Source organism: Lissotriton helveticus, chromosome 2_1, assembly GCF_964261635.1.
Source record: "Lissotriton helveticus chromosome 2_1, aLisHel1.1, whole genome shotgun sequence".
In the NCBI taxonomy this organism is placed as follows: Eukaryota; Metazoa; Chordata; class Amphibia; order Caudata; family Salamandridae; genus Lissotriton; species Lissotriton helveticus.
In genome coordinates, this window is record NC_136059.1 from 234,462,647 (window position 1) to 234,487,147 (window position 24,501).

The window sequence follows — 24,501 nt, forward strand, 5'->3', positions numbered from 1 at the left end:
AGTTTAGCTTTAGGAAATTAGGAATAGTGGCTAGATTTAGGAAATTAGAAATAGGTCAATACTAGTACTATAGGCAATTGGATTTAGAAACCTCCAATGCTACTGAATATTTTCGGATATTAACTGTATCACTAATCTCTTTTTTTATCTTCTTTATTTCTTACATCAGTACCCAAGGGCAAGAGGTCATCACAGGCAGGTGAATGGGCTGCTACGATGAGAGCTGTGGTGGGTGGAACCACAACTACCACGGCCAATGGTCCTGTTGGCTCCAGTATGTCCTGTTGTTATTATTATTTTTTCCGTAACGGTCTTCTTTTTTTCCTTCTCCTCTAGCTAATGTTTGTTAAAAACCTGTTATCCCTGCATTATTCTTTTTTTTATATTTCATGCATCTTTAGCTGACTTCCTCCTGTCTGTACTTTATAGCTTTCTTCTGCTTTTTTAGTAGGCCTTCCCTTTCTCCTTATATATCTTGTGGTACTGTAAGAGAATGGAGTTTTTGTACTCTGAAGATTGAAGGCCCAAGTAAGCCATAACCCACTACATATTTTTGTTGAGAAGCCTTTCTTGCTCATGCTCAAGCAGTCAGAACAATTGAGTCGCCATACACCATGGTCATGCCCCCCCCCCCCAATGGTGTGTTATCATTCATTTATACAGTATCCCAGCAGTTTCCATGACAATGCTGCAAGGCAGGAGATTATGAGATCCCATTACATTTTCCAACCAAGACCATATGTCCATTGACCATTCCACCCCTTCATTGCGCTTCACTGACTCGCAGTTATCATAGCTCAGCCCTTTTAAGTGAAAAGTTTTGGTTGGCTTGACTACCTGGCTTTTCCAACATTGTCGACCAACAAACCTCCAAAAGTGATAGTTTTGATAGAAAGTACTGGTAATCAAACTGTAGTAAGGTATTGCAGTTTTACTCCTGACATTTCACCACCCGTGACTTAACTGCAGCGTGTTTCAATTTTGCACTGCAGTGTTGGCTGTGAAATGTGTATCTGTTTCAGTTAATACAGCATTATGAAGTTTTCAATGCATTAGAAACCGAAAACAAGGTATGTTTCCCAGTGCCCACTCAGTCACCTCCTACTAGCACTTCACTTCATTATTCTTTCCTACGTTATATGCTACCCTACTGAAAAATTGAAACAATCAATTTATGGCATGTGCCACATTTTTCTGGCCAAGTGATTTATGTATATATATTTCATGGCTTCCATTACGGATTTACACCTGTTCAAATCTACAGTGCCTGACTAAGCCAAAGCTTAGCACATGATGATCAGTGACACCCCATTGTTCTATAGCAGGTGTGGTGTGGCTCACTGGTTAGAGGCGGCAGACCCAGAAGCAGAAGTCGGCCGGGACCAGGGTTCGATTCCCGACGGGGCAGGGTCGTGGACCAGGGTCGGCGGACTGGATACTTCTCGCCTCGGTGCCCACTCTAACCAGGGGTCCCACTCGGCAACTCTGGGCATTAGCTTGCCTAATCTCCACAACTGCCCCCTCAACGCCGGGGATGCCTTGCTCCACCTTGGGGATTCCCAGCAGGGACCATCCCACAGGGAAAGCCAGGACGGGTTCCCCAGCGATATACAGCGCCAGGACGCCGGCTGGCAACAGTGCGCTTTACAATTATACACATTACATTACATTATAGCACAACCTCTACATAGCCTATTCCCTCTAACTTTCCCTGCAGTAGAATAACTTTCCTTATTCACAAGCACAGGTACTTGTTCAAAATAATTTTTGGTGGAGGGGGAAGGTCAGGAAGAAAAGTGGGATTAAGTGCCTGATTTAGAGTTTTGTGGATGGGATATTCCGTGACAAATGTGCTCAATTAAAATCAAAATGTGCTCAATTAAAATCTATATACCGTTTCTTTCCCTGTAGTGCATTGCATCATTTTTTCCACTGTCTACAGACAGGATATCCATGTTATAAATTCTTAAAATGTACCTTTAAGTGGGGTTTTCCCTAGTTTTGAAGTTGATACCGAAAAAGTCTAAGTCCCTAGTAGTATTACTGCAGGACATTTCTCTAGTGTTGACCATGTTGATTTACTCCCATCATCTAGTTAAATCAATACTATCTTTGATACAGTATTAGGGAGTATCCCCAGAGACAAACAGGACACCTACTTTATCACCTTCATCCAATCTTCTCTTGTATTTAACCCATTTTCAACAGTGTTGAGTTTGGAAATGTACCACCGTTCTCTATTTTTACGTTTCAGTTCTATATTACCTCCTCTTTTATTCCCTGTTATTTTCTGAAGTATAAACCAACGGAACGCCATATGTTTGTGTTCTAGATTGGCATAATGTTAAACCAATGGGGAATTCAATTTATTCGTTTTTAATGCTAACCTTTGTTCAAGTAATCTCAATCTTAGTTCTCTGCTAATTTCAACTACATAGCCCAATCCATTGACTTATGTTCAAGTAATATCAATTTCAGTTCTGTACTAGTTTCAACTACATAGCCCAATCCACCTTGGCACAGCAACAAATTGAGCACTCCTACAGTTATTCAGGCCATTCTACTCAAAGGTTTTACCCACTTTGCAATGTACACATATTGTGCAACTCCCAAATGTGTGGTTACCAATAGCTTTTGCCATTTTGAAAGTGCCATGTTGTAAAAGGTTTACTTCTCTGTAAGTGTGAACGAGTGATTTATGGAGATTGGCATTCCGTTTAAAAGCAAAAAGTGTTTTTTCGAATTTGGTATCCTCATTGTCATTAAATATGTTCCAATTGGAATTAACAATATTTTTTATTATATAACTAATACTTGAAAATTGACTGACAAATACTAATCATTCATTGATACCTTTATTTTTCTAACACTTGTCAGTTCTGTCCAAAATGTTTTCGCAATTGTTAAAGATGCCTTGTTGAACGCATGTTTGATCAATTTCTTTGGGTGGCCTCAAACTAAAAGCTTGTCTTTAAGAATATCAGAGTGTTTTAAAAATCCCCCAAGGAAAAACAACTCCTCTGCAACCGGAGGAATTGTCCAAATGGGAATTGTTCAAAGGGGATATTGTCTTTCTGTGTCTAAGGCAGTTTGGACTACATACAGGACACTAAGATAAGCACACTTAGGGGTCCATTAGGATGGCGGGCGGACTTTGCCTGCCCGCCATCCCCGTGCAAAATGGGACCGCCCGCCATCGGAGCTGCGATCCTGCCATGGCCATTAGGATGCACCCGCCACACTGGCGGACGCATCCTGTATTTTTACCATCGCGGCGGGCGGTGATAAAAATGCACGTTGTGCATTTCAAAACACAACATGATAGGCACCGTGCAGTGCCTGCCATGTTACACTTTGAAATGCGGGTGGTACCATAGGTACCCCCATGTGCACCACCCACCCCCCCCGGAGTCCCAGGGGGCCCGCAACGTGCCCCCGCAGGGAGTCTCCGCATGCCTTTCCATGGCGGCATTGCCGCCACTGAAAGGCATTCCCCAAAGCCCATCATAATATGGCTGGCGGTGTCTAATAGACATTGCCACCATATTAAACATTTTCTGCCCCGGCCGCAAGGCGACCGGGGCAGAAAAGCGGCGGACGGTCTTTCCGTTTGCCGCGGTCCCCCCGCCATACTAATATGGCGGGGGAAATGGGTGGCGGGTGGCTAAAGATTGGTGGTGGCGATCCGCCTGACTTCCTAATGGGCCCCTTAGTGTTGTGGTATTTGTTTTTCAGTCACTGGGACGGTAGTAGAATTAGAAGTTTCCATCTAGCTCAAAATGTCCGAGGGATGTTTTTTAACTCCCTACGTATGGTTTCACGGATGCTCATTGACCTCAGGTATTTGATAACAAATGATAGAAGCTTAATTAACTATAGAGCTGAATCACAACATAATGATAATGTTAAACTCTTGAGTTGGTGGTGTCGTTTATTATGTAAATTATCACTATTATTCCAGGGACACCGTGAACAGACAGTCGGGTAGCATTGGAAAAAGGGTGGAGTGTTTTCAGCCCACTTAATAATCACATGAATCATCCTATGTACTTTTGAAATATCTGCACATGAGGATACAATAAGCACAACAGATGGAATAGGTATGCTCTAATTTAAAATAATTATTGCAACCCATTGAACTACCTGGGGCATAGGGCTACTAATACTGTCGCTTCTTGTCTATTTGCCTATGTGCAGATCCTCGTCTGTACTTCTAGTTTTTCGTCTGTACTTCCGGTTTTTATTTTAACATGAACAGCGTTTCATCGAGTGCTGTTCATCTGTGAGTTACTCAAATGGGTCAAAAATAAGCATGAGAGAGGGGGGATATTGGGAAACGTGTAATAATTAGAGAGAGACCCCGTTCAAACCAGGAGATTAGAGTACTAATCAATAGTGAAAAAGAAGATCCCTTGGTGACACAAACTATCAATACACTATGATGTATAGTTTACATCAATATAGCCCATGTATTAGAAATAAATATTTAACAACCAGAAAATGAATTATATAATTCCTCTTTATTTTTTTTGTTCAAAGTTAAATATTTACACAAAATTAAAAACAATACATTGCAAATGCATTCAGGCACATGTACATTAGCACCACATTATATTAAAACCAATCCTTTACTAAAAAGGGATTACTATTAAAAAAATCATAAAAGAAAAGGAGAAAAATAAGGAGAGAACAAAACAGACAATCTTATTCGTCATATATATACATATCAGGGAGCCTGAATTATAGAAACTTCTCCAGGACACGCTCTAATTTTTGTATCTATGGAGTAAGCTCAATCCCTTGATTATGTGAATCTAGGCGTCGACGCGTTTCGATGGTTTAATTATAATTTACCATCTTTTTCAAGACCAAATTGATATGTCTCTCCTATCACAGGCACTGGATGGTTGCCGATTTCGAGGAAATCCTGTGAATAGACATATTTAAATAAGTATTTTGTGTAAAATAATTCAAACCTATCTAGTGCAATATCATTATTGTAATCGTACATCATTGTAGTACATTTTACGCTTCATATTGCGCAGTCTATTAGTAGTTCATTATTCATTGTGCTTATTTTTAAGATAGAGAAACACATTATTAAACTTTTTCCAGCATATTGACATCTCCGATATGACCGCTGTTTCTTATGCATTTCTTGTCATCATTAAATCTCACCAATACATTATTTCAGATTAAAATCATTAAATCTCGCCAATACATTCTCTCAGATTGTAATCGTTTCTTAAATATGGGCTCTTGGTGTTTTTAATCTTCACCCTTTATCTAAAAAGACGGGGGGTTATGTGCTCAAACACCTCATCTATTCACACCCAGAAACCATGATGTATCAAGGGAAAAGAAAATCTTACTGCTTTCTTTACCTTATGTCATATTCATTTTTTGTCTTCCACTTATCCTAGTTACATTTTTAAGGTCCTTCACGCGGGGTCTGTAAGGAGATATTCTTTTATCAATATTCTCTATATGTTAAGTTGTGTTTTACCTAGATATATCTATCTTCCATTATTACCTTTTATTGTGATATTGCGTCTTTTTCTGACAGTTCCCTCTTTCTGGGGTTTTGATGGGCAACGTTTAAAATCGTATGAATATTTGCTGCTCGTTTCCTGACTCTGCAATTAAGATACAATAACATGATCTGGTGTTCTGATTATTGCTACTATTATCATTATTGCCTATTCAGGCAGAGACTAGGATTAGTAACGTACCTTCTTGAATTTGTATTAATATTTCCCAAAAAGATCCTTCTAACTGCCGGTTATTATGGTTCCTGATAAGCGGTTCTACGAAATATAAACCTTCATTCCTCACTGAAATTTAAGGAAACAGTACACATAGATAATAATTAGTGCTTAACGGATATTCAGTTGTCTCCAACTATTTATATATAAAGATATACCACTTACAATAAAAAGGGGATAGGTGGAATCCTCCCTTGTGGTTATATTTGCCTGGGTAGTTGATCTTAAAACTCGCTTGTCCTTCTTGGGTTGCTCTAATTGAAAAAAAAAGGACAGTATTCCACTGTTAGGCCCACTATACTATTGGACCTTCTTATCCTCCTTTATTCGGGCCGTCTTTAGCAATAGGGCATAGTCCTCCTTACCATCAAAAACGACAAGCGCCAACTCCTACAACCGGTCTTTGTCCTCCATCGAAACAAGTGTCGTGGAAAAAAGCTAGCTAAAAAAAGCTAGCTACCTTCGTTACTGATGTTGGTATATTTATATATTTGTGACTGCGATCTTATTGGTGCTCACTAAAACAATACCAGCTGTTTAGAATTTGGATTCCCGCTTTTCCACTCTTACTCCGGAAGCTTTGCAAACACAGTTTACTTAATCCGGAAGGAAAATTATCCTTCTATCTGATTGGCCGAATACTCCAAGCCTCTCTGTCATGTTCACATTTTGGGCGGGGTTAACCTAAGCCTCAATGTGAACCTGAAACGATCTATGTACCCTTTATTTATACGCAAATTGCGTTATAAACCTGTAGATGTCTTTGTGTCCCCTTATTTTTTTCTATTTAGCGAATTTATCTAGATCCCACACAAAAGACCATATATGTAGAAACTTGGTACCCCTTTTATTTTTAGTATTTTTAGTATGAATTGATATTAGATTTCTTACTTTTGTAAATTAATACACTCCAGGGTATCAATCCAGACTGTTGTTGATGTCCTTGCCTCAACTGTTTTCACGGAATATCGTGAGTACCTGTTTATTGTAATGTCTTAACCATTTTTATTTTTTACTATTAGAAGAAAATAATGTTTTCTTTATTTTGACTTCAGTAAGGTTGTTAAATAAGACCGAAGTATTTTTGAAAAAAGTAATTTCTTAATTCGTTTATTTCCCAGTTTTTTCTATTTAGAAATTTTCTAAGCTTCAGATTTTACCTAAAGTTGTCCTGGGCATTGGAATTGTGTTTAATTTTTCTATTGGTTAACTAACAGCCTCATCCATTCCTCTCTAGTATTAAGGCCCTTATCCATCGTGTTGAGGTAACATATGAACCATTGTTCAAGTGTTTTCCTTACTGCTTCCAGGTTTCCACCTCTCCAACTGATAGTGACCTCCTCTAAAACTTACCACGAAAAATCATTGCAACCATGATTATTTTTGAGAAAATGGTCAGTCAGGGGTGCATTTTCTTTTTTATTTTTAATAGAAGATCTATGTTCAAGGAGTCTTATCCGGAGCTCCCTGCCCATCTCACCTACGTACCCATAGCCAAACGGGCAAAATAGTAGGTAGATCACACTCTTACTCCTACAATTGTTGAGTGTTTTGGAGGACAAGTTTTTTCCATTGAAATTTAACATTTTAGTTTCTATGCAATTTGGACATATTGAACAGGAACCACACTTGTAATTTCCTGTAGCCTTTGTATTGCTAAGGGTACTTTGGGTACTGCTGATTTTTTGTATGTTTGTACTAAGGCGTTTTTGAATGGTTTGATTCCGCCTAAAAGGGAACAGAGGTTTTGGTATTGGAACTGTGAGACCATCATTCAGAATCTGGTTGACAATATTTTTTATTTTATTACTCACTCCTGAGTACTGACTAACGAATACTATCCTGTCTTGGACTTTGTTCTTTTTTTCTTTATTGATATCCAATAAATGGTCCCTGTCATAAAATCTTGCACGTTTCAGGGATTGTTTTACGAGTTTTTTTGGATATCCTCTCTCCCTTAATTTTTTGTCCATGATTTCTGCATGGTAATAGAAATCATTGAGATTGCTGCAGTTTCGTCGCAGCCTTAAAAATTCTCCAAAGGGAATGTTGTCTTTTTGTGAGCGGGGATGATTACTCTGGTACTGGAGCAAGGTATTTTTATCAGTTGGTTTTGAAAAGAGTTCAACTTCCAGCACCCCATCCAAGTCTTTTATTTTGATGTCAAGAAAATCCACACTGGCATCACTGTAGTGTGCTGTGAATTTGTGGTTCTCATCTCCCATGTTTAACCATTCCAAAAATGATAGTAGATCCTCACTGGCACCGTTCCAGACGAAAATGATATCGTCAATTTAACGGTACCAGTGAGACACATTCTCAAAGTATGGTGCCATCTCGTTGTAGATGTGCTTCTGCTCGTAATGGCCTACATACAAGCAGGCCAGACTGGGGGCACATGTGGCCCCCATGCTGGTCCCCTTAAACTGTTTGAAAAGTTCTTCCTTGAACAGGAAATTATTGTTTTTTAATACTAGCTCTATGCACCCTAGGATAAATTCTTCATGGCCTCCCTTTAGATCTTCCTCATTCAAAATTGAGAACATCACTTTGATTGTGTCGTCCTGGGGGATATTCGTGTACAGAGCTTCGATGTCTAAGGTGACCAAAAACTGGGTCACCTTATCGAAGCTCTGTCCCTCGAATATTGAGATGGTGTGGGCTGTATCTTTCAGGTACGACTTCTGTTTCTGTACAATTGGCCTTAGGAAGAAGTCTGCATATTTGCTAAGGGGCTCTAAAAGTGACCCTAAGCTACTGACAATGGGTCGCATTGGGGGATCCATTACATCTTGCCGGAATTATGGGGTTGGTATTAAATAAGAATCTATATTCATCCTCACTGATCATATTGTTTTCCCTGCCATGATTTAAAAACCGAGCCACTTGTCTTTTCAAAATTTCAATCGAGTTCCATGAAACTGGTTTATAGTATTCGGTTACATTTAACAGGGATTTCATCCTATTGTCAAAATCATTACTACTCAATACTACTACTTCCACCCCCTTATCTGCCGGTTTGATTATTATTTGATCACATTCTTGTAGTTGTTTCAAAGCTGTTCTGTGATTTTTAGAGAGATTGTTGGCTTGTCCCTCGTGGGAAGCAAGACTTGTCTTAATTTCAATTTCCACAATTCTCTCAAACAATGCAACATTCTTTTCTACCTGACTTAGGTTGGGAGTAAAGGTGGATTGGGGCTTAAAACCTGTTACACTCGAGGTAGGCTGATATTCTCTGTCTGCAAAAAATCTGTTCAATCTGACTTTTCTAAAAAAACTTTTCATATCTTTTTATTGGGAAACCCCATGATTGTGTTGGTTGTTATGTATTGGTTAAAAATGGTATAGTGAATATTAAAAATATGGACGATAATGTGATGCCTTTCTTGAACAACAACCGTAGTCTTGGGGGAAATGCATGAGTTCGGGGATATGGGAATACTTATTCTTTTTGGTCCAGATTAAGTAACAAATTATTCATATACGTATGTTTTATATGCACAATAAGAATATGGATCATAAATATTGTTTTCTCAAATAGGTTTTAATGAGAAATTTTGAGGAGAGGAGAAGATGTAAGTTTATTGTTCTGAAGAAGGTGGTCTTATTCTATTCACTTCAATCCACCAAACTTTGTTGACGTTCTGTTGTTGTTAAATGTGTGCACTATAGAACCACATCTTGACAAAGAATGTGTTTTTTTGCAATGTGATGTTTGTGTGTATTCGCCTGAATTAACTTTTCGATGACAAATGTGATTGTCTTTGTGTTGTCTCTTTTACTTTTACAATGTAAAATATGTTAGATACATGTTTTTTAAAGATCTTTGTTTTTAATTGCAAATGATGCATATTTTAATTGGATATTCTTATCAATTGGATTCATAAGTGTTTCAATATCCCCTGGATTCACGTTTCCTTCAAGACTGTGTTAATGCATGTGTGTAGAGTGTATATGGAGTGTTTATGAGATAAGTGAACCTAAAGGGTATTATCAATTTGACTTTTGCGTCTTATCCGATGCCCTGTCCCTTTGGTCTCTAGGGCCCCTCACTTTGTGTTTGATGTTAATTCGCTGCAGTCAGTCCTTTTTATGTGATGCATGTGTGCGGAAAACTTGGCCCTTTTACTAATCACATCAAACATTCCAATGGCCCTAGGGGACACCAATGTTCTGCTACTGTGCCACTGTATAATCATGTGTTTGCACTGAGCATTATTTACATTTTGCTTTCTTTCTTGATAAAGTTTCTCCTGTCGGTTCACCATCTCAGCAGAAGATAGCAGCCTAGCTGAGGCAGCAATGGATGCAAGCCATTCAGGCCAAAAATGTCCAGCTGCTGGCTCTGGAGGAGGAGGAGGCGGTGGAAGCATCTTTCACTGCCCCAGTACATCTGGCCAGCCATCAGCGCCTCCATCCGTCACACCATCGGCAGCACAACCGGCAGCTAGGATCCACCACTGCTGTTCCCCCATCCTCATCATTATCTACAGACTGCTTCCAATACTGTTAACTACGTCAGCTGACACTACTTCCCCGAGAGGTAGCATGCCTTCACACCCAGATCGATGCCACTTAAGCCCCTTTTAAAAAAAATATATTTGCTCTAATGGGAGGGACTTCTATTGCAGGTGGAGAGAGTGGAAATTGGGAAGGGTATTTGGACTTTGTTCTACTTTAGTTTCTGTGGACATTGGTTGGGGTGATTTTTTTTATCTAGGTAGAGGAGTGAGCCTGTTGTGGGTGGAACGAGTGGGTATTATTGTCAAAAAATGAAAGGGAAATTGTTTATGATGGAAATCTGCCTTTTGTGTTTTACTTTGCTATACTGCCTTTTAGTACATTCTCTTTTTATTAATCCCCTTATCATAGTGTATACCAGTTAGTTATACTCTTTTTCTACTACCTTCTGTAACTATAATTCCCACTAGGGGGGTTTGCCTATGCCTAGGTTGCCTACAGCGGCCTATTAAAAAAATCATAATCTTCAGTAGAAGGTTGTTACTAACTAAACTAGTTCACTTCACACCATAGTGCTCTTACATGAATAGATTAAGTGATGCCTGCTACCTCCCTCAAACTTCCAAAATCTTATTGCATGGTTTCTCAAGGTTTCTTCTCAATGGTGGTGGTAGTAGTAGCAGGTTCGCACACTGAAATTGAAGACATCACAAGCGTGGTCCCACTCCCACCCACATGAACTCTAACTGTAGGAGGAATCAGAAATTGTATCCAACACAGGCAGCAAGATTGAATGAAATTACAAAGTTAGTGGGCTATTTATTTATATCATAACTTATCAAAACCTGAGACCAGACTGCTGCCATGATACAAAGATCTAATATTACTTTAAAAGCTAGCAGTGGTAACTGCTTCTGAGCAATGGGGAGATAGTATTAAATGTATTAAAACAATTAATCCAAACTTACAAAATCCTCAAGTCAGGAGAAGCAGATTCAGAACAAGGTTAATCATTTATACAACACATGGCCTGAATGATGATGTTGACGAATTATGTTATATATGTAAATTATGAATCCCATTTATGTGTGGGTGGGTAAGTAGTGCTGGTGTGGGCTTGATCAGGTAATAGAAGATCCCGCAGTGAGTTGGTGTCACTTTCACCAAAGACTGTTGTGAGATTCATTTATGGTGTAAAGTCACACTTCAATATATATCACACAGCCTGGGGAAGAGGGTTACGGTTTGATTACTGGATGGGAATGGGTAGTTGGTGAAACAATAGACAACAATATTCATCAGATAGATAAGCAGCACATCATCATCATCAAATCTATTGTGGAAGGAAACAAACGAATGACAGTTCAATTAAATGCATTGCAAACAGTCCTCCAGCCCTAGAGACACAAGTTATTAGATATCTAAACGTTTTGTCATCCAGGTTTGAAAAGTACAAACTTATGGAGGCGTTAACCCAGGCAATTCTGAGAATTATGATTGGTAAACGAAAAATAATACTGTATGTAAATGCTAAATTGGGCAGGACATTTGTATTCTTCTCTGAATGTCCTTCTTAGTGGGTGCCTGGATGAACGGGTCTGACAGGAGTGTTATTGAGCTTTCACCTTTCGCGCAGAAGAAGAGAAGGCCTGCGTTTTGTACAAATGAAATGATATTGTAGAGTCAACAAGAAGGACAGAAGGTAAGCTTAAAGAGTAGTGTATCAAGAGGAAGAACAAAAGCATAAGCTGCTGTAATCATTCATTACGTGTGATTAACTGAGAAATGAAAGCAATTTTACAGCCAATCCCAGGCAAATTACCACATGTAACGGACTGATCAATCTTACAACTGTCATCATAACATTTAGGGGAGGGCGTCCACCATGTTTAATGTGACATCACATGTCTGTCTTCAGTTACAACTGCCCCCTGACCACAACAACATAATAGAGGAGTTTCATGTTTGAGCCAGCACACACACTACTCAGAAGCATTTCCAAAATCAATGCACCTAATCTCCAGTCCACATTGCCGGGTTGGCCTCTTAGAGTCATCCTCATGTTGGTTTTACTTTGAAGTCAATACTTTCCTTCTTCCAGCTGTCGAGGTTGTCCCACCCAACTCTGAGTAACAAATCAGTCCGACTCCGTTCTGACCATAAGATTGAGAGAGCTAGACCTGTAGTGCACTGCTGTTGATGAGTACGAAGAGAAGAAGAACTTGAGCATTTTATGTAGATTTGTATTAACAAAACTAAACTGACTGGTCTAGTTTCTGCAGAACCAGAAAAAAGTAACACTAAGGAGTGGATCATGCAAATAAATCAAGCTAAGTGTGAAAGGGCAAATCACTTTGGGGCAAAATCACCCATCACCCCAATACATTGTAAATCATCAAAATCAAGTTTACAAATTAGTTGATCACTCTCCCTCAATGTCTCACACCTCATAAATCATGTAATCATCAGTCACAATGACTCAATGATGTATCACTCATTGGTACAATAGTTACTGGTTTCAATCCAAGCATGGTGGTACACAATTGTACATCCTCTTTCCATGGCAGTAACAGATTGGCAGGTTGTAAATTAAATGATCTTTACTGGGGCAGCCCTGCTAGGGAATGTAAAAAAGAAAGCTAGGCATGGGTCAAAGGCAAACATTATCTTCAATGTCCTTGGAGGGACTGGTGAGGCTTCTTCCCTGCACACTGGTGTAATTCCAGTCCAGCCATACATGTGCCTTAAAATGGTGGGGCTGCATAAGTCAGACACAAACAAAATATATAATGTTCCTCTCTGTTAGATTTGGGGGTCTCTAGTTGGCAGAGGTAGGTACCTTTGACCAAATAGGGACCCTTACGTCTAGTCAGGGTAAGGGGTTACATTCCTAAAATAACCCCTGCTCACCATCTTGGTAGCTTGGCACGAGCAGACAGGCTTATCTCAGAGGCAGTGTATAAAGCATGTGTGAACACATACAGTAACCCAGTGACAACACTATAGATGGACACCACATAAGTTGTAGTAAAAAAAGACATATTTTTATATAAACTTAACACAAGACCACAAACGACAAAAATCCACACTACTGTACTTTAAAAATGGTAGAATTAGCTTATTTCTCTTTAGATGTAAAATGCAACACTTTAAGATCAATGTACCTTTGGATGAGTAACGCTATACAATGAAAGTGTTGCAGGGAAGGTGATGCATCGGTTCCTTACATGCAAGAACGATAATGCATCGGGTCCCTACTGCTGAGTACAGGATGCGTCGGTTCTTCTCTGCATGGGGAGGTGATACACCGTTTCTTACTGCGCTTCCATGGTGATGTGACCAGCAGCGCTGTGATGCGATGAAGATCCGGTGCAATGAAACAAAAATGGCTTCTTCTTCTTGATGCGACACAATGCGTGCACGCCCAATGGCCTTGCGGTGACTCAACGATTCTTCTGAGCCACGACAGGCCCTGCGAAACACTTCTCTGATGGTGTGAGGCACTTCGGGGATGCGATACGACAGCGGCGACACCGTTCTTCAGTGATGCGACAACAGCAGCTGTGGCGGCGACAAGCTTCTCTGATGATGAGAGGGCGTCTGATGCGACGAAGATACTCTTCTCCGGCGATGCTAGGCGTTTCTGGTAGGCGGAGCGACAGCAGCAGCAGTGACACCCTTCTTCATTGATGCGATGACAGCAGCTGCTGCGGCGACACGCTTTCTCTTTGTGAGTTGCGCTTCCAGCTCCTAGCAACACGCAGTCCCACAGAAGGCCCAACACAAAAGCAGGTACTTCAAAAGAACTCTTGGGGAGCTGGTGGGTGAAGACTGTTGTCCCTGAGACTTCCCCAGGAGGCAAGTTCTAGCTCAAGCCCTTGGAGATCCTTTACAATTTGAACTTAAAGCAGCACAACGTCCTTTCTCCTTTCTTTGGCAGTCAGGTAACCACTGCAGGCCAATCCCCCAAACAGCACTCAGCTTAGGTCAAAAAAAAAAACCTGAACAGCACATCCTTATTGATTTATTAGTCCAGCATTAGTATATGTCGATTAACACATGCCAAAACAAACATGTACTGATTGGTACATATGGAGGCTAAAGAGGGCAAATCAGTCCGTAAGTAGTCTTCGTGTCCAACAGAAAATCCAAACTCAATCAGTTTTGTAGATTCTCGTCTTTATTGTTTAGCACACGATCTATCCAAGATCGCTAGACTGATAAATCAATATAAGGGTTTGCATCTGGTTCCCCCAAAGCCCTGTACTGCAGACAAAGGTAACTGCAATATAAATATTGGGGCTGTGACCCCATAGGGTGGGCTGTTTGTGGATTTTATCGGGGCTTGCTGCGCTGTGTCTGCTCCCAGACATGAGGAGCGTGGGTGGCATGCATCATGCTGCTGCCGAGATTCCTGGAGGAAGTCCCGGCATAGAGATTCTCCCGAGTTCCCTTCAGCAGCAGATGACCACACCGCGTTTTGCCTAGCCGAGTGGGAGCTTCCCTTGCTTCATGTATATTTAAAACAGCGTTTTCTACATTTACTATTGTTACTTTGTGATGGTTCTGACAGTGGCCCATTTGGCCCTGTCGTGTGTATATAATCCCCTATAAATATTGCATAGTGCCAGTTGGCACAGTGTATATTGTGTGATTACTATTCTAATGTGTTTATGATAATACAAAGGCTATTTTTATATATAACCTTGTGTGGTGTTCCTTTTGTGGTGTGCCTAGTGTGTTGCTGCTGTGTGTGTGTTGCGCAAATGCTTTACACATTGACTCTGGGATAAGCCTGACTGCTCATGCCAAGCTAATAAGAGGGTGAGCAGGGGTCATCTTCAGCGTGTAACCCCCTTGCCCTGACTAGAGTGGTGGTTTCTGCCTGGCTTTGGCGCATGTCTTAGCCAACCAGAAATCCCATTTCTAACACTAATGCATTTGAGTCTGACCAGTCACCCTTATTTTCCTGCTCCTGTGGTGTTTTAGGTACAGTGTAATTGTGTGGTGTGAAATGTTGGTTCATTTTATTCATGTTCAATATCTCCTTGTTTTAAGGTCAGAGACTAGTCCTTCTCACTGTCACTACTGAGTACTAAGTCAAACCTCACCACCATAGCATAATATTTCATTCAGGATAACAACATACAGTTATAACTGTTTCCTTTCTGTGAATGCTTGGGTGCGCCTACGGTGGGCGTGGGGGCCCAGGAGAAAATTGATTAATCCTTAAAAAATGAATGCTTCTGTCCACCTCTGTTAGGCAGGGAGTCCATGGGGAAAATTCAATAATCCTTAAAAAATAAATGTTGGTTCTGCAACTATGATAAGTAGGGGGATTTCATGTGAAAAGGAACTTGTCTTTAAAAAACTAAATGCTGGTTTGCACATATGACATGCAGGGGTTGAATAATCCTTCAAAAATGAATGCTGGTTGGTATGTGCTTATAGCAGGCAGGGGGTTCCAAAGGAACATGGAATAATCCTTAAAAAATTAATGCTGGTGTGCATCTATTGTAGGCAGGGGGTCCAGGGGAAAATTTCATTGTCAGGAAGGGAGTTCAGGGGAATATTGAATAATGCTTAGAAAATGTATTCTGGTGTGTACCTCTGGCAGGCAGGGGCATCCAGGAGAAAATGGAATAATCCTGAAAAAATGAATGCTGTAGCGTGCCTATAGCTGGCAGGGGGCCCATGAGAAAATGGCACATTGACAATCCTTCAACTATGACTGCTGGTGTGCAGCAGATGCCAATGGCAGGCAGAGGGTGGAAGGAAAATGTAGATAAAAATAAAAGAATACAAAAAATACAATTTAAATGTAATAAATTAATCAATAAAAAAACAAAAAAGTAATAAATGAAATAATTGCTTGTGTACTATGAGAATCCCATTTAGAGGCAAGGCGATGCAGGGGGAAAATAGAAACTGATGTATATAATATTAAATATTGTTCAGATATACATATACTACAATGAGCCTCAAGCATATTAAACTGATATCAGAGAAAAGGTAAAAAATGAATAAAAAGGCATTACCCCTCTCGTCTCAATATCCCTAGAAAATGTCTTTGCACACTGGCTAGCTTCACAAAATGGCCACCGCTCACATGGACAAACAAAAACAAGCAGCAGTGACTCAACAAAGAACACATGCAGGTATAGGCCAATATCACACTGACTGGCTACACAAAATGATCACCTACTACATGGTCAAACAACAAGTAAGGAGGCATGGACAGCAGAGAATACATGCAGGCCTATGGACAATGACCACATAAAATGGCCTCCTGCATGGAGGATAAAAATAAATGGGGGTCTATGTCAAACACAATAACACACACAGTGGCCAGGCAAAGGAGGCATGGTAACAATGAAGAAAACACTACCATTAATTCAGCAATGGCAATAAAAAACTTTAGTGAGCTACAACAATTTTACAATAAACATCATCCCAAGGCATCAAATATTACCCCACCAAAATATGCATTAAAAACATGAATTAATTTAACTCAATGCCATTCCTGGCTAAATTATATTTTAAAACAATATATACCACAGAAACAGTCAGTTCATTTACCCAAAATACTGGCTGAAGGGCCCCAGGGACAGACTAGGCTACATAGTAAAATACATGAATAGTGCTAATTTAACAAACAGAGGGAAAGTGACCCAAACTGTGCAAACATTTTCCCTTACAAACCATAAAAAAAATGCAAAAAAATCTAGGGCCCTACTGAAACTCCAGGCTACCCACCACAACCCCAATCAAATTAAAAAATGTAATACAAGTGCAAAAAATACTGGTGCATTCCCTCTATCAAACAAACATGTGATATCACAAAAACAAAGTCCTTAAAATCCCATGTGATCTATACAGCAGAAATTGCAGACAAAGAGAGTGATCAGATGATGGACAATGCACGGGGAGGAGCCTGCTGGATAGAAAGAGGAAGTTGGAGTCATTGGGGCATTTCCCTCTCGTTGATAAAAAAAAGTAAAATAAAAAAATGGTTTTTGCTCTAAAAACAGCCTATTCATTCAAAAACGTATTTTTAGTAGATTTAGCTGCTTATCAAGTAGAGAATTTGGTTGAGAATCGGCTGTACCCACTTGTGCTCTCCAGCATAATGAAACAGGCAGCAGAAGGGTCTCTGGCGACCAGAAGCCGTATTAGAGGGCGGCAAATCTCAAAGTATTCACAAGCGGCAAGCAAATCTCGTTGCGCTTTCCAATGTACAATATAACAAGTTTTGCATGCGCCTGCAGAATTATAATTCAGCCGCCGCTCGGAAGGCAGCATTTTGCGGGATCTCTGCATTACAAGATTCGTGCAGAGTTTCCTAAATTCACTAACTCTGGGAGCAGAATTATTTTTTGTCCAGGCCTAATATAAAGCTGTAAAAAGGAACAGTTTAAAATGTTGTTCTAAAGGATTGTGGCTTAAATTAGTCTTTCTCTAGAGGCACTTTAAGTTTCAAAGAGATGCTGCAATGCAAAAAGGAATCTCAATGTTAGTTGAGACCACTTCACGATCACCATAAAGCAGTGTAACATTTAACATATTCCAGTATCCAAAATTACAATTTGATATGACCATGGCCCCATTGTATGCAGTATGCAATCCAAGTAATACTTTCAAACCCAGAAAGGTACCTTTGTGTACCTACTACATCGCTATCACAATACATAAACTAAACATATAAAAGAAGTATGTTATGTAAACACCTGCCAACTTAAAATATAATAAGGCAGTTGATAAACAAGTTGCAGCAATCATCATTATTAAAATCGGTGCATGTTTATCTGACCCATTCACTACCTGTTTTAGAAGGTACAGGCCCCTACATCCCCCTACACCCACCTGAAGGGCAGGCCTCGCCGAACAGATACCATGTTTTGCAGAAGTGAAAGGTCCCACTGTTTCCTTTGGCCACTTGCAGAGCATCCAGGTCAGCAACAGTCAGTTTCACCCTTCTTCTTGAGGTCACACTCCTGTAAGACCAGTTCATGAAGATGCAGAATAGTCCTTCAGGGTCTCCCCAAGCAGGTTCATCCATCTTCCGCACTCGAGGTTACTGGGCCAGTCTCACAGGTCCTGGAAAAATACAACCCATTCCCTAGGTGCCATCTAAAGTCATATGTCCTTGACTCCATCCTGTCAGTAGTTTTTAGCTGCTTTATATTACATTTCTTGGAAAAGTAATCTTCTTAAGTTGTAGTGTCACTAGCTTATGAACTAGAGAGCATAGCTTCTTGCTGACCATCTATAACAATTGCATCAAGGTATTGCCCATGAAGCCTGTCTGCTTCTCTGTAATTTCTCTCTTTTGGTTGGACAGGGTAGAAAGTCTGGGGAAAAAAAGAAAGTTGTGGCTGCATGAATGATGGCCAGTCGACCAGTTACAAATGGACTTTTCCCTTTCACAGTGCAGGGACATTTCTGTGTGGTCCAGTGGATTAAGTAAGCAGCTGCTACCTCAGGAAATGATATGGAATATTTGGCAGTGGACCTCAATAATTACTAAGGTGCTTAAATAAGTGACAGGGAGACCTTCTGCAGCTTCATTGGCTTAACTAGTGTCTCGGAACATGTCATTAAAATTAGAACACTTTATACATCTAAAAACAAACCAATGTCAATTAACCTTTTCATAGCTACAGCAGAGCCACTTTAATATATATTTCAGACTTTATAGATAGGTTCTTCTGTGCTAAATCTTCCCTCTTTGCCACAATGAAGACCTTTACTCCTATCATTGTTGCTATGTCTGAGATAAAATATCTAAAGGTAAAACCTTTGACTCCAGTTTACCTCAAACATGTACCTGGCTTGTCCATTTTGAGGTGACTTATTATTGCAAATAGGTTGCACTCATTTAGTACACCCAGGTATTTTTGCCCTTGACTCTCCCTGTTTTTGGACCTTTATTGTGGATTAGTCTCCCTACCTGAGCCTCACTTCCAGAAATTTCCGAGTAAAATGGACGGTGCATGTATACTACCAGTCTCTTGATTTTAAAGATAAGGCTGCTGCTGTGAAACTAGAGTAATGGGCACTGGGGTGGGCACTGAGCAGACTCCTCGCTACGGTCAGACTCACGGCCTTAGCCATTTGTTTTATAACGGTGAACTCAACAGACTGCTTGTATGTACGCGCCTGTTTTTTAACCTGTGTTTTTTTATTCAGTGTTAGTCAACCGGTAATTCTTTTCCCCATTCCAGTTTACTGACTTCACTGTTAGCGCTGCCCAGACGTCATTGTTTTAACTGCGCCATTTCGCCTACCTCCTCCCTCTCATCTAATTCCTCTTAGCTAGTTGTGAGTGGTCCCCGGTCCACCATGGCTTGTCCCGCTTGAGTGGAGGGACGTGATTTCCTGGTTTTCCTTTCCGGTGTGTCTACCGGAAGTAAAAGTTAGAATCCCAGCTGTTGCCGCCTCCGCTTTCCTCTCCTCCTATCTACTTAAGGCAGGAAGGGGCGTGGACATGCAGCGGACTCCTCGCTAAGGTCAGACTCACAGCCTTAGCCATTTGTTTTTATAACTTTCAATTCAACAGACTGCTTGTATGTACCCACCTGTTTTTTAACCTGTGTTTTTTGATTCAGTGTTAGCCGACCGGTAATTCTTTGCCCCATTCCAGTTTAATGACTTCACTGTAACCGCTGCCTAGGCGTCATTGTTTTAAGTGCGATGTTTCATCTACCCACTCCCTCTCACCTAATTCCTCTTGGCTAGTTGTGAGTTGTACCTGTTCTGCCACCGCTTGAGCCACTTGAGAGTGATGGAGCGGATTAATGAACAATATTTTGTTCAGCCTTGTGAAGTCAGACTTTCATAATGTTTAATAAAACTAATGTTTGCATGTATGTTATTAAACCAACCTAGAATAAAAGTTGCACACACCAACATAAGGGATTAACATTATGTGCTCTATGTTGCAGCAAGTATGTTTTTAAAATAATTAACTAACCTTGTTTGTTTGTCTATTGTCTTATTAATTGTGGATGTTTAATTAATTGCATGTGCCTATTTTATGTATGCTTTTGTCCATGTGGTGTTACTTTACTTTTACAGGTGCATAAAGAATCCTGTTGGATTAAATGAAGAATGGTAGATATAAATGTTGCTTTATTTGTTTGCTTCAGCTAGGTAATTTAGACTAATGGGTTAATTATTGGCAATGGTGGGTGGCAACAGAACGAACTGTATTTCTTTAATTAATTACTCTTTTGTGTTTGTTTATATAATAGTTTTACAAATAAAGCTTAGAGATGGCTGCAGAAAAATAGTGCACTTTTAAAAAAGTGAACCAAGAAAAAGGTGGCACAGAAAAATGACGCTTTCTGAAAAGAGGCCTGTTGATGAAAAAGCCACAAGAGAAAATTATTCTGAAAAAGATGAAAAGCCTATGAACTTTTATTTTGAAAGGTTTTGGAAAGAACTGCTAAAAGTGACTCTGTGGAGAGGTTTGTAAACGTGCCACGAAAAGCTCAGAATGGACAAGCTCAAGGCTGAAAGGAAGAGACGTGATAGATTTTGCATTGCTTGAACTTCTTTCGCTACAAAATGTAGCAGCCTGAGGAAGTGCTGCCAAGACTTCGTGCATGAACAATGATCTAGTGAATAAGCCCGGACATGGGGAAGGAGATGTCACAATTTACTGTGGCATGAGGTGGCTCAGCCAATGGAGAGCTAGAATTCAACTGTTGGAATGTGAAAAATTGTTAGCTCAGCTTAGTTTTAGGGTATAAGAATGGGCTCAAAGAACAGACATTTGGCTTGCGCTCGAGATTCCTGAGGGACGTGTTATGCTGATGGACAACATACGTAAGGAAAGGAGTTTTTATTAAATACTTTATTTCTAGGTGATGAGGGTAGAGACAGAGAGATAGTTAGGGTTTGGAAATGCTTGTTTCACTTATTTCTGCTAATGAATAATATTTCTTGAATTTTGCTCTTTTTATTAATTCTGAATAAACCTCTCTTTATGACATTTTCTAATGCTTGTTTAATAAAATTCCAAAACCTGAGTTTTTCTAGATATGTTTAAATAAACTTTCTAAATGACAAGCTGGTCTTGATTATTGTGGATAGTTTAAAACAACATAAATAGATCTTATCGCCTCATGATTCAGTCGCTCTATTGTTGTTATGGGCCTAGTGTTTTATGGTAAATTTAGTGGTAGTAGATAGAGACATTTATGCATAATTTTGGTCAGAGCGCTGGATCAAGAGAAAGGACGTGATTTCCTGGTTTTCCTTTCCGGTTTGTCTACCAGAAGTAAAAGTTAGCATCTCAGCTGTTGCATCCTCTGGTTTCTCTCCTCCTACCTACTTAAGGCAGGAAGGGACGCGCAAGCCCATATGCACCCCGTCCGCTCCTGTCCGCGCCAGACTACCGCCAGCCACCAGGACCCCTGAACTTTTTCCTTACAATTACAGGTAATTCCTGCCTTGGTCACTGCAGGCAATGTCAAAACTCCACTACTCAAGCCAAGAGCTTAAATCATTAAATAAAATATACCCCACACAGCCACCGTACCCAAAGGCCTTGTAGTTACCCCTGTGTATATTGCCACTCTCAAAGTGGATACTGAAACCAACCTCAATAAGTCAGTCCTACACCTCGAATCTCGTTTAAATAATATTACAGACACTGACATCACCGAGATGCCTGAGCAATTAAACTGGTTTTATTTTAATGCCTGCTCAATTCCAAAACACTCCCTGGAAATATGGAGCCTTCGGGACATAGAAAAGCCAAATATTTGTTTTATTATTGAAACTTGGCTCCATGAACACTCCTCCCCTGATCTGGTAACCACTTTCCCTCCAGAATACCATCCAACCAGACTAGATAGAAACGTCAGGAGGTATAGCAATAGCAACCTGGGCCGGACTGGATGTTACTACATTAGAACATATCACCACAGATATGTCTGAACTGCGCATTCTCAGAATCAAAAGGCAATCTAAGGGAACCTGGAGAGGTGCCCTAGTGTACAGACCTCTCTGCCAGAAAGCCAATTGTATAAACCACCTCCTCAAGACAATTGCCCCACATGTACTTGTTCCTCATTAGGAACTTTAACTATCATGAAGAACTGCTCTTAGACCCCGACACAAGTCAACTGATTACTAACTTGAACACACTGGGACTAGTTCAAATGGAGGCGGGACCCACTCACTCGGCAGGTCGCATCCTTGATCTACTATTCACCAGCACAGCCAATGTCAGAGAGGAGCCTCTTCCACCGCTACTCTGGTTTGACCACAACCTGCTGAAATTTTCCCTACCAATTGCCACCACCAAAAACTACCTTAGTAGTGAACCCACATGGAGAAGGCCTTGGAAGAAAGTCACTCCAGTGACGTTTTCGGTCCATTTTAGCCCCATGTCTTTATCTTGCACCAAGAACATCGATAATGCAGCAACAGACTTTGAGGCCGCAATCACACTGGCCTTGAACATATTGGCCCCCGTCAAGGGTCAAGCTTAAGCCTAGGGCATCATCCTGGTTCACATAATACTTAATAGGAACGCCGAACGTAAATTGAGATAAAACACGACTACTGAAGATCAATAAAAGTATTAACATATCGATCGAGGCTACTTAGATAATATTAGACATGCCAAAATTTTTTTATCTTATCCAAAGGATTAACAAAGATGCCAATTCCTATAAGGAGCCATATTATCAAGCAGGGCGATAACATTATCGCCGCTTTAGTGGTAGGAAACTGCAGTTAAAGCGGCGATAAGGGGCTTGATAATATGTCCTTGTGAATGCCAATAGAAGCCCAGGTTCTGGTGTGAACCTGGGCTTCTATGGGAATTCACAAGGGCATAATATCAAACCCCTTATCACAGCTTTAGTGACAATTTCCTGCTGCTAAAGCAGCGATAATGTTATCGCTGTTTTGGATAATATGGCCCATGGTTCTTTCTAAAATATTAAAGGAATTTACTACTCCTACTCCGGGTCAGCCTTGTAACCCATCTTCGCAAGAATGGGTACACATGTTGTCAACCTTCTTTAAAGAAAAGATCATTACAAATCATAGTTTCTTTCCGCACCATGACACTAAATATCCAGATTACAACCCTGACATCAACCTCAACCCCACTTTCCCCCTCTTTGAAGAGTTCACTGCACTTACCCCAGATGAAGTTTCAGCCGCCCTGGCGATTATCAAATTGGGTTCTCCAGTAGACCCGGTTTCACCCTGTTCACCCCATTTCTTTTCCCAAGCTCCTCAGTAACTTTACTGATTTATTTAATATGTCACTAGCACAAGCAGTAGTCCCTGTCAGATGGAAAGCAGCAAGGGTCAAGCCAATTCTAAAAAAAAACTTCTGTCCACCCCAAGGTACTTAGCAATTACCGCCCAATGTCTCTGCTTCCTTACTTTGGAAAGGTACTCGATTCCTTGGTCAACAAGCAGCTTACCACCCATCTGGAGAGTCATGGACTGTTGGATCCTTCACAGTGGGGGTTCAAGGCTGCCCATAGCACTGAGACCTCACTAGTGGAGGTTGACGACAATATTAGACTGGCCCTGGACAACGGGCAGTCAGCCATGCTTGTCCTGTTGGACCTATCAGCTGCCTTCAACACCATCTCCCATAGCATTCTAGAACAACAACTCTGGGAGATGGGTGTCAGGGGTGTGGCCCTGGACTGGCTCAAAAATGATCTACCTGACCAAACCACCACCGTACAAATGGGCACCATGTTCTGTAGCCGGCCAGTAAAAATAGCAGTCCCTCAAGGCTCCACTCTAAGTCCCATGCTATTCAACCTGTACGTGACACCTCTGGCCATAGTGATCAGGTCCTACGGTTTTGATGTGGTGTCATATGCTGATGACATCCAGTTATTTATTACCCTAGGCCCTGATGTAACTGACACAAGGATCCGTTTTAGAAACTGTATGACCCACATTGACAACTGGATGCGTACCAACCACCTACAGCCTAATGAGAGTAAAAAAGAGGTCACCCTTTTTTGTAAGGCTCGCGAGTTTTGGTCGAGTGACTGGTGGCCTCAGAATCTGAGACCCTGTCCTTCTCCCAAGTCCGTGGTGCAGACCTTGGAGCGATGATTGACAATCAGTTGTCAATGAAAAGCCATATAAATCATATAATCAGCATCTGTTATGGCATAATGCGTAATCTACGCAAAATCTTTCAATGGATCCCTGTTGATTCAAGGAAATTAGACCTGTTGAATCAAGGAAACAACTCATCCAGGGACTAATCATAAGT

At 40.6% G+C, this 24,501-nt stretch overlaps 1 long non-coding RNA gene across 1 annotated transcript in view; it reads left to right on the forward strand.

The window, feature by feature from the left end:
* LOC144819288 (uncharacterized) overlaps window positions 1-10,536 on the forward strand; it is a 490,913-nt gene extending 480,377 nt beyond the window's left edge. The window contains exons 2-3 of the long non-coding RNA XR_013607263.1: window positions 170-274; window positions 10,016-10,536. This is a non-coding gene — a long non-coding RNA (uncharacterized LOC144819288). The remainder of the gene's footprint in view (window positions 1-169; window positions 275-10,015) is intronic.
* Window positions 10,537-24,501: the final 13,965 nt, after the last annotated feature.